Here is a 15,238-nt window from a genome sequence, read left to right as displayed (position 1 = left end):
TCAATCACACAGCATCATTTTATTTAGGAATTTGCAGTGTGCCATGCTTCTGTGAGAGACAATTGTGATCTTAAGCAGCATTGGTTTTGTGGTTTCTGTAAAGCCACATTGGTTCTTGTGCTGATTCATTGACTTCGCTGTGTAAAGAAGGCAGAGATTACACACATAAAGTCCCTGACCACGACGTGATATGAACACGCAACCTTCTGATCTGGAGTCAGACGCGCTACCTTTGCGCCACGAGGTCTTGTACAATGTGTTTTTTGGAGGGGATGCCTAGTTCAGATTTCGTTGACTGTATCATTTGGAATGAAGACCTGGTTCTCTGGGGAAATGTACCATCTGACAATGCCCCCTCGTCAGCACGTGCCTCTGCCCGGCGGGTTAGGTGTATGAAAATAAGCAAGAGCAGAGCCCGGATAGCTCAGTCGGTAGAGCATCAGACTTTTAATCTGATGGTCCAGGGTTCAAGTCCCTGTTCGGGCGATGCTTTAATGTTCACCTTTCTTCACTACGCTGTCTTTCTGAACTTGCATTTTCCTTGACTTTCCATGACATGTTCGACCTGAGGACAAAACACTCACAGAGCCAAAACAGCTTAGTCTGAAGACATCCTCATAGTACCGATAAAGTTTGTAGAAACATGTCAAACGATGTTAAAATGAATCCTCAGGTTGTCGATTGTCTTAATAATTGATAATATTTCAACCGGACAATAGCGTATTCAATAGAAAGGAAAAACAACGGTCACGCTCCCAAACCAGCACTGCATGCTTCCTAAGCACTGACAGAAAGGTCTCGTTCTTCGTAATTTTTCAGAAAAGAAGCCTGAAACAATGTCTAAAGACTGTTGACATATAGTGGAAGCCATAGGAACTGCAATCTGGGTCCGAACCCATTAGAAACTCAATAAGCATTCAATTGAAAACTACCCACATCAAAAAAAATCGCACTTCCTGGAATAATTTTCCTCAGGTTTTCGCCTGCCGTATCAGTTCTGTTATACTCACAGACAGGATTTTAACAGTTTTGGAAACTTTAGAGTGTTTTATATCCACATCTACCAATTATATGCATATCCGAGCTTCTGGGCCTGAGTAACAGGGCACGCTTCTCATCCATATGCCGAAATACTGCCTCCAAGCCAAAAGAAGTTAAACTCCCTGTTCGAAGACTTATTTAAGTCTGTCAATCACACAGCATCATCTTATTTATTGTGTGCCATGCTTCTGTGAGAGACAATTGTGATCTTAAGCAGCATTGGTTTTGTGGTTTCTGTAAAGCCACATTGGTTCTTGTGCTGATTCATTGACTTCGCTGTGTAAAGAAGGCAGAGATTACACACATAAAGTCCCTGACGTGATTTGAACACGCAACCTTCTGATCGGGAGTCAGACGCGCTACCTTTGCGCCACGAGGTCTTGTACACTGTGTTTTTTGGAGGGGATGCCTAGTTCAGATTTCGTTGACTGTATCATTTGGAATGAAGACCTGGTTCTCTGGGGAAATGTACCATCTGACAATGCCCCCTCGTCAGCACGTGCCTCTGCCCGGCGGGTTAGGTGTATGAAAATAAGCAAAAGCAGAGCCGGGATAGCTCAGTCGGTAGAGCATCAGACTTTTAATCTGAGGGTCCAGGGTTCAAGTCCCTGTTTGGGCGATCCTTTAATGTTCACCTTTCTTCACTACGCTGTCTTTCTGAACTTGCATTTTCCTTGACTTTCCATGACATGTTCGACCTGAGGACAAAACACTCACAGAGCCAAAACAGCTTAGTCTGAAGACATCCTCATAGTACCGATAAAGTTTGTAGAAACATGTCAAACGATGTTAAAAATCCTCAGGTTGTCGATTGTCTTAATAATTGATAATATTTCAACCGGACAATAGCGTATTCAATAGTCACGCTCCCAAACCAGCACTGCATGCTTCCTAAGCACTGACAGAAAGGTCTCGTTCTTCGTAATTTTTCAGAAAAGAAGCCTGAAACAATGTCTAAAGACTGTTGACATCTAGTGGAAGCCATAGGAACTGCAATCTGAGCCGTTAGAAACTCAATAAGCATTCAATTGAAAACTACCCACATCAAAAAATAATCGCACTTCCTGGAATGAAATTTCCTCAGGTTTTCGCCTGCCGTATCAGTTCTGTAATCTATAATATTTCAACCGGACAATAGCGTATTCGCAACGAAGGGTGCGCACTCGGTCAAAACCAGCACTGCATGCTTCCTAAGCACTGACAGAAAGGTCTCGTTCTTCGTAATTTTTCAGAAAAGAAGCCTGAAACAATGTCTAAAGACTGTTGACATATAGTGGAAGCCATAGGAACTGCAATCTGGGTCCGAACCCATTAGAAACTCAATAAGCATTCAATTGAAAACTACCCACATCAAAAAAAATCGCACTTCCTGGAATAATTTTCCTCAGGTTTTCGCCTGCCGTATCAGTTCTGTTATACTCACAGACAGGATTTTAACAGTTTTGGAAACTTTAGAGTGTTTTATATCCACATCTACCAATTATATGCATATCCGAGCTTCTGGGCCTGAGTAACAGGGCACGCTTCTCATCCATATGCCGAAATACTGCCTCCAAGCCAAAAGAAGTTAAACTCCCTGTTCGAAGACTGATTTAAGTCTGTCAATCACACAGCATCATCTTATTTATTGTGCCATGCTTCTGTGAGAGACAATTGTGATCTTAAGCAGCATTGGTTTGGTGGTTTCTGTAAAGCCACATTGGTTCTTGTGCTGATTCATTGACTTCGCTGTGTAAAGAAGGCAGAGATTGCACACATAAAATCCCTGACCACGGCGTGATTTGAACACGCAACCTTCTGATCTGGAGTCAGACGCGCTACCTTTGCGCCACGAGGTCTTATACACTGTGTTTTTTGGAGGGGATGCCTAGTTCAGATTTCGTTGACTGTATCATTTGGAATGAAGACCTGGTTCTCTGGGGAAATGTACCATCTGACAATGCCCCCTCGTCAGCACGTGCCTCTGCCCGGCGGGTTAGGTGTATGAAAATAAGCAAAAGCAGAGCCGGGATAGCTCTGTCGGTAGAGCATCAGACTTTTAATCTGAGGGTCCAGGGTTCAAGTCCCTGTTCGGGCGTTCCTTTAATGTTCACCTTTCTTCACTAGGCTGTCTTTCTGAACTTGCATTTTCCTTGACTTTCCATGACATGTTCGACCTGAGGACAAAACACTCACAGAGCCAAAACAGCTTAGTCTGAAGACATCCTCATAGTACCGAAAAAGTTTGTAGAAACATGTCAAACGATGTTAAAATGAATCCTCAGGTTGTCGATTGTCTTAATAATTGATCACATTTCAACCGGACAATAGCGTATTCAATAGAAAGGAAAAACAACGGTCACGCTCCCAAACCAGCACTGCATGCTTCCTAAGCACTGACAGAAAGGTCTCGTTCTTCGTAATTTTTCAGAAAAGAAGCCTGAAACAATGTCTAAAGACTGTTGACATCTAGTGGAAGCCATAGGAACTGCAATCTGAGTCCGAACCCATTAGAAACTCAATAAGCATTCAATTGAAAACTACCCACATCAAAAAATAATCGCACTTCCTGGAATGAAATTTCCTCAGGTTTTCGCCTGCCGTATCAGTTCTGTAATCTATAATATTTCAACCGGACAATAGCGTATTCAATAGAAAGGAAAAACAAAGAAGGGTGCGCACTCGGTCACGCTCGCAAACCAGCACTGCATGCTTCCTAGGGCACTGACAGAAAGGTCTCGTTCTTCATAATTTTTCAGAAAAGAAGCCTGAAACAATGTCTAAAGACTGTTGACATATAGTGAAAGCCATAGGAACTGCAATCTGGGTCCGAACCCATTAGAAACTCAATAAGCATTCAATTGAAAACTACCCACATCAAAAGAAAATCGCACTTCCTGGAATGATTTTCCTCAGGTTTTTGCCTGCCGTATCAGTTCTGTTATACTCACAGACAGGATTTTAACAGTTTTGGAAACTTTAGAGTGTTTTATATCCACATCTACCAATTATATGCATATCCGAGCTTCTGGGCCTGAGTAACAGGGCACGCTTCTCATCCATATGCCGAAATACTGCCTCGAAGCCAAAACGAAGTTCAACTCGCTGTTCGAAGACTGATTTAAGTCTGTCAATCACACAGCATCATCTTATTTAGGAATTTGCAGTGTGCCATGCTTCTGTGAGAGACAATTGTGATCTTAAGCAGCATTGGTTTGGTGGTTTCCGTAAAGCCACATTGGTTCTTGTGCTGATTCATTGACTTCGCTGTGTAAAGAAGGCAGAGATTGCACACATAAAATCCCTGACCACGGCGTGATTTGAACACGCAACCTTCTGATCTGGAGTCAGACGCGCTACCTTTGCGCCACCAGGTCTTGTACAATGTGTTTTTTGGAGGGGATGCCTAGTTCAGATTTCGTTGACTGTATCATTTGGAATGAAGACCTGGTTCTCTGGGGAAATGTACCATCTGACAATGCCCCTTCGTCAGCACGTGCCTCTGCCCGGCGGGTTAGGTGTATGAAAATAAGCAAAAGCAGAACCTGGATAGCTCAGTCGGTAGGGCATCAGACTTTTAATCTGAGGGTCCAGGGTCAAGTCCCTGTTCGGGCGATGCTTTAATGTTCACCTTTCTTCACTACGCTGTCTTTCTGAACTTGCATTTTCCATGACATGTTCGACCTGAGGACAAAACACTCACAGAGCCAAAACAGCTTAGTCTGAAGACATCCTCATAGTACCGATAAAGTTTGTAGAAACATGTCAAACAATGTTAAAATGAATCCTCAGGTTGTCAATTGTCTTAATAATCTATAATATTTCAACCGGACAATAGCGTATTCAATAGAAAGGAAAAACAACGAAGGGTGCGCACTCGGTCACGCTCGCAAACCAGCACTGCATGCTTCCTAAACACTGACAGAAAGGTCTCGTTCTTCGTAATTTTTCAGAAAAGAAGCATGAAACAATGTCTAAAGACTGTTGACATATAGTGGAAGCCATAGGAACTGCAATCTGGGTCCGAACCCATTAGAAACTCAATAAGCATTCAATTGAAAACTACCCAAATCAAAAAAAAATTGCACTTCCTGGAATAATTTTCCTCAGGTTTTCGCCTGCCGTATCAGTTCTGTTATACTCACAGACAGGATTTTAACAGTTTTGGAAACTCTAGAGTGTTTTATATCCACATCTACCAATTATATGCATATCCGAGCTTCTGGGCCTGAGTAACAGGGCGCGCTTCTCATCCATATGCCGAAATACTGCCTTCAAGCCAAAAGAAGTTCAACTCCATGTTCGAAGACTGATTTAAGTCTGTCAATCACACAGCATCATCTTATTTAGGAATTTGCAGTGTGCCATGCTTCTGTGAGAGACAATTGTCATCTTAAGCAGCATTGGTTTGGTGGTTTCTGTAAAGCCACATTGTTCTTGTGCTGATTCATTGACTTCGCTGTGTAAAGAAGGCAGAGATTGCACACATAAAATCCCTGACCACGACGTGATTTGAACACGCAACCTTCTGATCTGGAGTCAGACGCGCTACCTTTGCACCACGAGGTCTTGTACAATGTGTTTTTTGGAGGGGATGCCTAGTTCAGATTTCGTTGACTGTATCATTTGGAATGAAGACCTGGTTCTCTGGGGAAATGTACCATCTGACAATGCCCCCTCGTCAGCACGTGCCTCTGCCCGGCAGGTTAGGTGTATGAAAACAAGCAAAAGCAGAACCTGGATAGCTCAGTCGGTAGAGCATCAGACTTTTAATCTGAGGGTCCAGGGTTCAAGTCCCTGTTCGGGCGATGCTTTAATGTTCACCTTTCTTCACTACGCTGTCTTTCTGAACTTGCATTTTCCATGACATGTTCGACCTGTGGACAAAACACTCACAGAGCCAAAACAGCTTAGTCTGAAGACATCCTCATAGTACCGATAAAGTTTGTCGAAACATGTCAAACGATGTTTATAATTAATCCTCAGGTTGTCAATAGTCTTAACCTCTCTGAGCACAAACCTGGTAGCGGGCTGAAATTCCACAACATATGGTGATCGCTACATAAATAGTCATATTAAACATTCATGAAAATACAAGTGTCTCACTTGTATCGAAAGCCTAGAATCTTGCTAATCCAACTGCGTTGTCAGATTTGAAAAATGATTTACTGCGAAAGAATACGATGCGATTATCTGAGGATAGAGCCCCATAAAAAAAAAAAAAATTCAACCAGCACAGGCATAACAAAATCTCATACTGCATTAAAATAAATAGTTTACCTTTGACGATATTTTTCTGTTTGCAATCCCAATGCTCATTGTTACACAATTAATGATCTTTTGTTTGATCAAATCCGTTTTTATAGCCTAACAAGAAACATTTTGTGATCCGCTTGTGTTGTGAATTCCATCTCATTCCATTTTCGACGACACATTCCAGGTAAATATCCCACACAGAACGTGACTTTTCCAATCATGTTTGGTTACATTGCAATCAACTGGTTTGTTTGTAACACAACCAAACCTGATGGGCCATTTCGCGGGACGTATTGACTGAAAGAAACTGATTTGAAGACAACAAGTAATGACATCACTGTCATACCATTGATATGACCACTGTTTCATTGATTGACTGTATTTTAACCCAATGACCAATGATCGTCTTGAAATCTAGCTGGGTAGATAGCCAACGAGCTGAGGTAAACAGCAGTATGCAATGGTTGTGTGTTGGAAGACCAACTCATGTCATAAACTCCGGTAAAGAGAGTCATTCGCTATTGAAGTATTATTCCGGAAGGAGCTACGCATTTTACGCACAGCGTTGTTTTGGTAAACGCGCAGATTCAGCTGTTTATATATCAATCAGTATGGCGACTAAGTCAGGGAAAGCTAAATCTACAGTGCCTTGCGAAAGTATTCGGCCCCCTTGAACTTTGCGACCTTTTGTCACATTTCAGGCTTCAAACATAAAGATATAAAACTGTATTTTTTTGTGAAGAATCAACAACAAGTGGGACACAATCATGAAGTGGAACGACATTTATTGGATATTTCAAACTTTTTTAACAAATCAAAAACTGAAAAATTGGGCGTACAAAATTATTCAGCCCCCTTAAGTTAATACTTTGTAGCGCCACCTTTTGCTGCGATTACAGCTGTAAGTCGCTTGGGGTATGTCTCTATCAGTTTTGCACATCGAGAGACTGAAATTTTTTCCCATTCCTCCTTGCAAAACAGCTCAAGCTCAGTGAGGTTGGATGGAGAGCATTTGTGAACAGCAGTTTTCAGTTCTTTCCACAGATTCTCGATTGGATTCAGGCCTGGACTTTGACTTGGCCATTCTAACACCTGGATATGTTTATTTTTGAACCATTCCATTGTAGATTTTGCTTTATGTTTTGGATCATTGTCTTGTTGGAAGACGAATCTCCATCCCAGTCTCAGGTCTTTTGCAGACTCCATCAGGTTTTCTTCCAGAATGGTCCTGTATTTGGCTCCATCCATCTTCCCATCAATTTTAACCATCTTCCCTGTCCCTGCTGAAGAAAAGCAGGCCCAAACCATGATGCTGCCACCACCATGTTTGACAGTAGGGATGGTAGGTTCAGGGTGATGAGCTGTGTTGCTTTTACACCAAACATAACGTTTTGCATTGTTGCCAAAAAGTTCAATTTTGGTTTCATCTGACCAGAGCACCTTCTTCCACATGTTTGGTGTGTCTCCCAGGTGGCTTGTGGCAAACTTTAAACAACACTTTTTATGGATATCTTTAAGAAATGGCTTTCTTCTTGCCACTCTTCCATAAAGGCCAGATTTGTGCAATATACGACTGATTGTTGTCCTATGGACAGAGTCTCCCACCTCAGCTGTAGATCTCTGCAGTTCATCCAGAGTGATCATGGGCCTCTTGGCTGCATCTCTGATCAGTTTTCTCCTTGTATGAGCTGAATATTTAGAGGGACGGCCAGGTCTTGGTAGATTTGCAGTGGTCTGATACTCCTTCCATTTCAATATTATCGCTTGCACAGTGCTCCTTGGGATGTTTAAAGCTTGGGAAATATTTTTGTATCCAAATCCGGCTTTAAACTTCTTCACAACAGTATCTCGGACCTGCCTGGTGTGTTCCTTGTTCTTCATGATGCTCTCTGCGCTTTTGACGGACCTCTGAGACTATCACAGTGCAGGTGCATTTATACGGAGACTTGATTACACACAGGTGGATTGTATTTATCATCATTAGTCATTTAGGTCAACATTGGATCATTCAGAGATCCTCACTGAACTTTTGGAGAGAGTTTGCTGCACTGAAAGTAAAGGGGCTGAATAATTTTGCACGCCCAATTTTTCAGTTTTTGATTTGTTAAAAAAGTTTGAAATATCCAATAAATGTTGTTCCACTTCATGATTGTGTCCCACTTGTTGTTGATTCTTCACAAAAAAATACAGTTTTATATCTTTATGTTTGAAGCCTGAAATGTGGTAAAAGGTCACAAAGTTCAAGGGGGCCGAATACTTTCGCAAGGCACTGTAAGTCTAGATATACAGATGTACACACAATTTTAGAAGAAACTGATCGGAAAAGTGAGACAGAGGTTGTTGTAGGACGATTCATTTAGCGATTCCCAAGTGGAGGAATATTTTTTGAGCGGAGAGGACACCGTTGTAGCCACTATGTATAATCTGTAATGGTGCCTGCAGAAGAGGAACAATGTCACCGTTTTGGACTGGTAAGTTCTTCTCATGCTAATGCCCGTTCCAATAATTTTGCACACCCAATTTTTCAGTTTTTGATTTGTTAAAAAAGTTTGAAATATCCAATAAATGTCGTTCCACTTTATGATTGTGTCCCACTTGTTGTTGATTCTTCACAAAAAAATACAGTTTTATATCTTTATGTTTGAAGCCTGAAATGTGGCAAAAGGTCGCAAAGTTCAAGGGGGGCGAATACTTTCGCAAGGCACTGTATATATCTGTTTATTATACCTCAGCAGCACAATATTGTGTAGAGTTTGGCAAAGTGATGTTATATCCTTCCTGTTTGGCCCTGTCCGGGGGTCTCAAAGGATGGGGCCACAGTGTCTCCTGACCCCTCCTGTCTCAGCCTCCAGTATTTATGCTGCAGTAGTTTATGTGTCGGGGGGCTAGGGTCAGTTTGTTATATCTGGAGTACTTCTTCTGTCTTATCCGGTGTCCTGTGAGAATTTAAGTATGCTCTCTCTAATTCTCTCTTTCTCTCTCTCTGAGGACCTGAGCCCTGGACCATGCGTCAGGACTACCTGGCATGATGACTCCTTGCTGTCCCCAGTCCACCTGGCCTTGCTGCTGTTCCAGTTTCAACTGTTCTGCCTGCGGCTATGGAACCCTAAACTGTTCATATTCACTCTTGAGGTGCTGTCCTGTTGCATCCTCTACAACTACTTTGATTATTATTATTTGACCCTACTGGTCATCTATGAACGTTTGAAAATCTCGGCCATGTTCTGTTATAATCTCCACCCAGCACAGCCAGAAGACGACTGGCCACCCCTCATAGCCTGGTTCCTCTCTAGGTTTCTTCCTAGGTTTTGGCCTTTCTATGGAGTTTTTCCTAGCCACCGTGCTTCTACACCTGCATTGCTTGCTGTTTGGGGTTTTAGGCTGGGTTTCTGTACAGCACTTTGAGATATTAGCTGATGTACGAAGGGCTATATAAATAAATTAGGGGGGTATATTGAAAGTGTGTAAATAGTTACCCATGTTATTTTGTAAATGTATGTATTATTTTCTTCATATTTTTTTCTCCATTTTTTGGGGGGGTTGTGTTAGAATACCATTTTGGCATTTTGTATATAGTTATTTGTTTCAAAATGTATACCTTCACCAATTTGGCCACTTGGGTACATTTGGGCTACTTGTGTGGTACACCTGGGTGACTTCATGATAAATGTCATGTAGCACACTCATTTTGGAAGTTATCATTCTGAAACTTTGCACAAGTACTGTTGCCCTCTTATATTTTTCACTGAAATTATCCCCATCATCCTATCTGAACGTTTGTTTTATCTTGTTCATTTTAAAAATGATGATACAAAAAAAAAATTGTATGTTTTTTTCCATTGTTTTATCTAAACCAGATCTATTGTGTTATATTCTCCTACATTCAATTCACATTTACACAAACTTCAGAGTGTTTTCTTTCAAATGGACCAAGAATATGCATATCCTTGGTTCTGTGCCTGATCTACAGGCTGTTAGATTGGGGTTTGTCTTCAGGCAGAAATTGCACAAAGTAGGGGGGAGCTCTAAGAGGTTATTAACTTGTTGTTAATCCAGCCGCCGTGTCAGATTTCAAAAAGCCTTTAAGGCGAAAGCAAACCATGCGATCATCTGATGACAGCGCTCAGCACACAAAACATTGCAAACAGTTAGCAGCCAAGTAGATTAGTCACAAAAGTCAGAAATAGCAATAAAATTAATCACTTACCTTTGATGATCTTCATATGGTTGCACTCACAAGACTCCCAGTTACACAATAAATGTTTGTTTTGTTCAATAAAGTCTTTATATCCAAAAAACTCAATTTTGTTGTCACGTAATTCAATGGCTCAAATGCAGTCACAAGAGGCAGACGACAATTCCAAATATTATCCGTAAAGTTCGTAGAAACATGTCAAACGATGTTTATAATCAATCCTCAGGTTGTTTTTAGCCTAAATAATCGATCATATTTCAACCGGACAATAGCGTCGTCAATATAAAAAAAAACAATTAAGACACGCTCTCGGGAATGCGCACCAAACAGGTTGGGGACTTTCCATTGGCCTCTCATTGAAACGGCTCATTCTCCCTCATTTTTCAGAATAAAGGCCTGAAACAATGTCTAAAGACTGTTCACAGCTAGTGGAAGCCATATGGAATGGAATCTGGGTCATATCCCTTTAAATGGTGGATAGGCTTTCAATGGAAAAACACCCATTTCAAAATAGTAGCACTTACCGGACGGATTTTCCTCAGATTTTCGCCTACCATTTCAGTTCTGTTATACTCACAGATATTATTTTAACAGTTTTGGCAACTTTAGAGTGTTTTCTATCCAAATCTACCAATTATATGCATATCCTAGCTTCTGGGCCTGAGTAGCAGGCAGTTTACTTTGGGCACGCTTTTCATCCAAAATTCCGAATGCTGCTCCCTATCCCAAAAAAGTTAAATTGGCTTGAAATTCTATGACATAAGTGGCTTTGTAGCAATGATCAACAATCAACTTGACAGAGCTTGAAGACTAACATGCAATCCTGGTGTGCAAAGCATTTAGAGACTTAGCCAGAAAGACTTTCAGCTGTAATCGCTGCCAAGGGTGATTTTAACATGTATTGACTCAGGAGGTTGAATACTTACGTAATCAATTAATCAATCTGCCTCTACATTTTGATTACCTTTTTTTATACAAATGTTAGAATTATAAATATCCTTTTACATAAGGCGTTCTGTGTGGGTCCATTATTGGCATTTTCATATGTGTAATGAACCTGAAAAACCAAATCATATAGTAATATGGGTATTAAATACTGCCACAAGCCTCCTTGTCTACATTTAAATCTACACCAAGAAGTCACTTGTAGTAAAATGATTGCCTTGTTGAATTTGCCAATGTACAAAAGCCAGCATAATCCCGACGCCAATGCTGTTCCAACGTATGGTGAAATTAAACCATCTTTACCTTGTCAGTACAGTAAGAGAAAAACTATTAAAACATAATAAATGTACATTTTTCTGGGGCTAGTGGAGTTGAACCAGAAAGACACAAACCAATTGAAGAAAAATAGGCACAAAACCAGATATATGACTCTCCAGTATTGGTTCTGGAGCACAGTAAGAAGCACGTGATACATAAGAACCCATTCCAGTGCTGCATCTCAGTAGTTCAATGTGTCCTTCTCTCCTTCCCTTCATGTGTACTGATCTATAAGAATTGAACAGGTCAATTTGAAACAACAGCTTTCGCCATTCCAGTGTCATAAGATATGTGCATATGAAGGAAAAGACACAACCAGATGCCATTTAGCTACTAAGGACTCAAACCTGGAATGTGCTCCAAAACACCCACGCCAGACCCCACTTGAGGTTGGTCAACATGAACTTGAGCGCCTTGGTCCACTGCTCCTCCGAGTTAAAATCAAATCAAATCAAATCAAATGTATTTATATAGCCCTTCGTACGTCAGCTGATATCTCAAAGTGCTGTACAGAAACCCAGCCTAAAACCCCAAACAGCAAGCAATGCAGGTGTAGAAGCACGGTGGCTAGGAAAAACTCCCTAGAAAGGCCAAAACCTAGGAAGAAACCTAGAGAGGAACCAGGCTATGTGGGGTGGCCAGTCCTCTTCTGGCTGTGCCGGGTGGAGATTATAACAGAACATGGCCAAGATGTTCAAATGTTCATAAATGACCAGCATGGTCGAATAATAATAAGGCAGAACAGTTTAAACTGGAGCAGCAGCACGGTCAGGTGGACTGGGGACAGCAAGGAGTCATCATGTCAGGTATTCCTGGGGCATGGTCCTAGGGCTCAGGTCCTCCGAGAGAGAGAAAGAGAGAATTTGAGAGAGCATATGTGGGATGGCCAGTCCTCTTTTGGCTGTGCCGGGTGGAGATTATAACAGAACATGGCCAAGATGTTCAAATGTTCATAAATGACCAGCATGGTCGAATAATAATAAGGCAGAACAGTTGAAACTGGAGCAGCAGCACGGCCAGGTGGACTGGGGACAGCAAGGAGTCATCATGTCAGGTAGTCCTGGGGCATGGTCCTAGGGCTGAGGTCCTCCGAGAGAGAGAAAGAAAGAGAGAAGGAGAGAATTAGAGAACGCACACTTAGATTCACACACGACACCGAATAGGACAGGAGAAGTACTCCAGATATAACAAACTGACCCTAGCCCTCCGACACATAAACTACTGCAGCATAAATACTGAAGGCTGAGACAGGATGGGTCAGGAGACACTGTGGCCCCATCTGAGGACACTCCCGGACAGGGCCAAACAGGAAGGATATAACCCCACCCACTTTGCCAAAGCACAGCCCCCACACCACTTGAGGGATATCTTCAACCACCAACTTACCATCCTGAGACAAGGCTGAGTATAGCCCACAAAGACCTCCGCCACGGCACAACCTAAGGGGGGGGGGGGGGGGGTGAATGAATCAACCCACTCAGGTGACGCTCCCTCCAGGGACGGCATGAGAGAGCCCCAGTAAGCCAGTGACTCAGGGTGAGAGGCAGAGAATCCCAGTGGAAAGAGGGGAACCGGCCAGGCAGAGACAGCAAGGGCGGTTCGTTGCTCCAGAGCCTTTCCGTTCCCCTTCCCACTCCTGGGCCAGACTACACTCAATCATATGACCCACTGAAGAGATGAGTCTTCAGTAGAGACTTAAAGGTTGAGACCAAGTTTGCGTCTCTGACATGGGTAGGCAGACCGTTCCATAAAAATGGAGCTCTATAGGAGAAAGCCCTGCCTCCAGCTGTTTGCTTAGAAATTATAGGGACAATTAGGAGGCCTGCGTCTTGTGACCGTAGCGTACGTGTAGGTATGTACGGCAGGACCAAATCAGAGAGATACGTAGGAGCAAGCCCATGTAATGCTTTGTAGGTTAGCAGTAAAACCTTGAAATCAGCCCTTGCTTTGACAGGAAGCCAGTGTAGAGAGGCTAGCACTGGAGTAATATGATCACATTTTTTGGTTCTAGTCAGGATTCTAGCAGCCGTATTTAGCACTAACTGAAGTTTATTTAGTGCTTTATCCGGGTAGCCGGAAAGTAGAGCATTGCAGTAGTCTAACCTAGAAGTGACAAAAGCATGGATTAATTTTTCTGCATCATTTTTGGACAGAAATTTTCTGATTTTTGCAATGTTACGTAGATGGAAAAAAGCTGTCCTTGAAATGGTCTTGATATGTTCTTCAAAAGAGAGATCAGGGTCCAGAGTAACGCCGAGGTCCTTCACAGTTTTATAGCAGTGAAAGTTAACATTATGTTTTCGAATAACATCCCCAAGAGGTAAAATATATAGTGAAAACAATAGTTTTAAACCAGGCCAGAACTTGTTCGTGTAGACCAATTTGGGTTTCCAATCTCTCCAAAAGAATGTGGTGATCGATAGTATCAAAAGCAGCACTAAGGTCTAAGAGCACGAGGACAGATGCAGAGCCTCGGTCCGATGCCATTAAAATGTCATTTACCACCTTCACAAGTGCCGTCTCAGTGCTATGATGGGGTCTAAAACCAGACTGAAGCATTTCGTATACATTGTTTGTCTTCAGGAAGGCAGTTTGTTGTTGCGCAAACAGCCTTTTCCAAAATTTTTGAGAGGAATGGAAGATTCGATATAGGCCGATAGTTTTTTATATTTTCTGGGTCAAGGTTTGGCTTTTTCAAGAGAGGCTTTATTACTGCCACTTTTAGTGAGTTTGGTACACATCCGGTGGATAGAGAGCCGTTTATTATGTTCAACATAGGAGGGCCAAGCACAGGAAGCAGCTCTTTCAGTAGTTTAGTTGGAATAGGGTCCAGTATGCAGCTTGAAGGTTTAGAGGCCATGATTATTTTCATCATTGTGTCAAGAGATATAGTACTAAAACACTTGAGCGTCTCTCTTGATCCTAGGTCCTGGCAGAGTTGTGCAGACTCAGGACAACTGAGCTTTGAAGGAATACGCAGATTTAAGGAGGAGTACGTAATTTGCTTTCTAATAATCATAATCTTTTCCTCAAAGAAGTTCATGAATTTATCACTGCTAAAGTGAAAGTCATCCTCTCTTGGGGAATGCTGCTTTTTAGTTAGCTTTGCGACAGTATCAAAAAGGAATTTTGGATTGTTCTTATTTTCCTCAATTAAGTTAGAAAAATAGGATGATCGAGCAGCAGTAAGGGCTCTTCTGTACTGCACAGTACTGTCTTTCCAAGCTAGTCGGAAGACTTCCAGTTTGGTGTGGCGCCATTTCCGTTCCAATTTTCTGGAAGCTTGCTTCAGAGCTCGGGTATTTTCTGTGTACCAGGGAGCTAGTTTCTTATGAGAAATGTTTTTAGTTTTTAGGGGTGCAACTGCATCTAGGGTATTGCGCAAGGTTAAATTGAGTTCCTCAGTTAGGTGGTTAACTGATTTTTGTCCTCTGGCGTCCTTTGGTAGACAGAGGGAATCTGGAAGGACATCAAGGAATCTTTGTGTTGTCTGTGAATTTATAG

At 42.0% G+C, this 15,238-nt stretch overlaps 9 non-coding genes across 9 annotated transcripts; 5 read left to right on the top strand and 4 right to left on the bottom strand.

Moving 5' to 3' along the window:
- Window positions 1–175: 175 nt before the first annotated feature.
- trnaw-cca (transfer RNA tryptophan (anticodon CCA)) lies at window positions 176–247 on the bottom strand. The gene has a single exon. It is a non-coding gene; the product is annotated as a tRNA-Trp (tRNA).
- A 166-nt stretch (window positions 248–413) lies between these two features.
- On the top strand, window positions 414–486 carry trnak-uuu (transfer RNA lysine (anticodon UUU)). The gene has a single exon. It is a non-coding gene; the product is annotated as a tRNA-Lys (tRNA).
- Window positions 487–1,587: 1,101 nt separating this feature from the next.
- trnak-uuu (transfer RNA lysine (anticodon UUU)) lies at window positions 1,588–1,660 on the top strand. Its single transcript has one exon. It is a non-coding gene; the product is annotated as a tRNA-Lys (tRNA).
- Window positions 1,661–2,807: 1,147 nt separating this feature from the next.
- On the bottom strand, window positions 2,808–2,879 carry trnaw-cca (transfer RNA tryptophan (anticodon CCA)). Its single transcript has one exon. It is a non-coding gene; the product is annotated as a tRNA-Trp (tRNA).
- Window positions 2,880–3,045: 166 nt separating this feature from the next.
- Window positions 3,046–3,118, top strand: trnak-uuu (transfer RNA lysine (anticodon UUU)). Its single transcript has one exon. It is a non-coding gene; the product is annotated as a tRNA-Lys (tRNA).
- A 1,207-nt stretch (window positions 3,119–4,325) lies between these two features.
- trnaw-cca (transfer RNA tryptophan (anticodon CCA)) lies at window positions 4,326–4,397 on the bottom strand. The gene has a single exon. It is a non-coding gene; the product is annotated as a tRNA-Trp (tRNA).
- Window positions 4,398–4,563: 166 nt separating this feature from the next.
- On the top strand, window positions 4,564–4,635 carry trnak-uuu (transfer RNA lysine (anticodon UUU)). Its single transcript has one exon. It is a non-coding gene; the product is annotated as a tRNA-Lys (tRNA).
- Window positions 4,636–5,517: 882 nt separating this feature from the next.
- On the bottom strand, window positions 5,518–5,589 carry trnaw-cca (transfer RNA tryptophan (anticodon CCA)). Its single transcript has one exon. It is a non-coding gene; the product is annotated as a tRNA-Trp (tRNA).
- Window positions 5,590–5,755: 166 nt separating this feature from the next.
- trnak-uuu (transfer RNA lysine (anticodon UUU)) lies at window positions 5,756–5,828 on the top strand. Its single transcript has one exon. It is a non-coding gene; the product is annotated as a tRNA-Lys (tRNA).
- The last annotated feature ends 9,410 nt before the right edge of the window (window positions 5,829–15,238 follow it).

The sequence above is a fragment of the Oncorhynchus clarkii genome, chromosome 16 (assembly GCF_045791955.1).
Source record: "Oncorhynchus clarkii lewisi isolate Uvic-CL-2024 chromosome 16, UVic_Ocla_1.0, whole genome shotgun sequence".
NCBI lineage: Eukaryota > Metazoa > Chordata > Actinopteri > Salmoniformes > Salmonidae > Oncorhynchus > Oncorhynchus clarkii.
The sequence above is the reverse complement of the archived record's forward strand: the minus strand, read 5'-3'. Positions and strand labels throughout refer to the sequence as shown.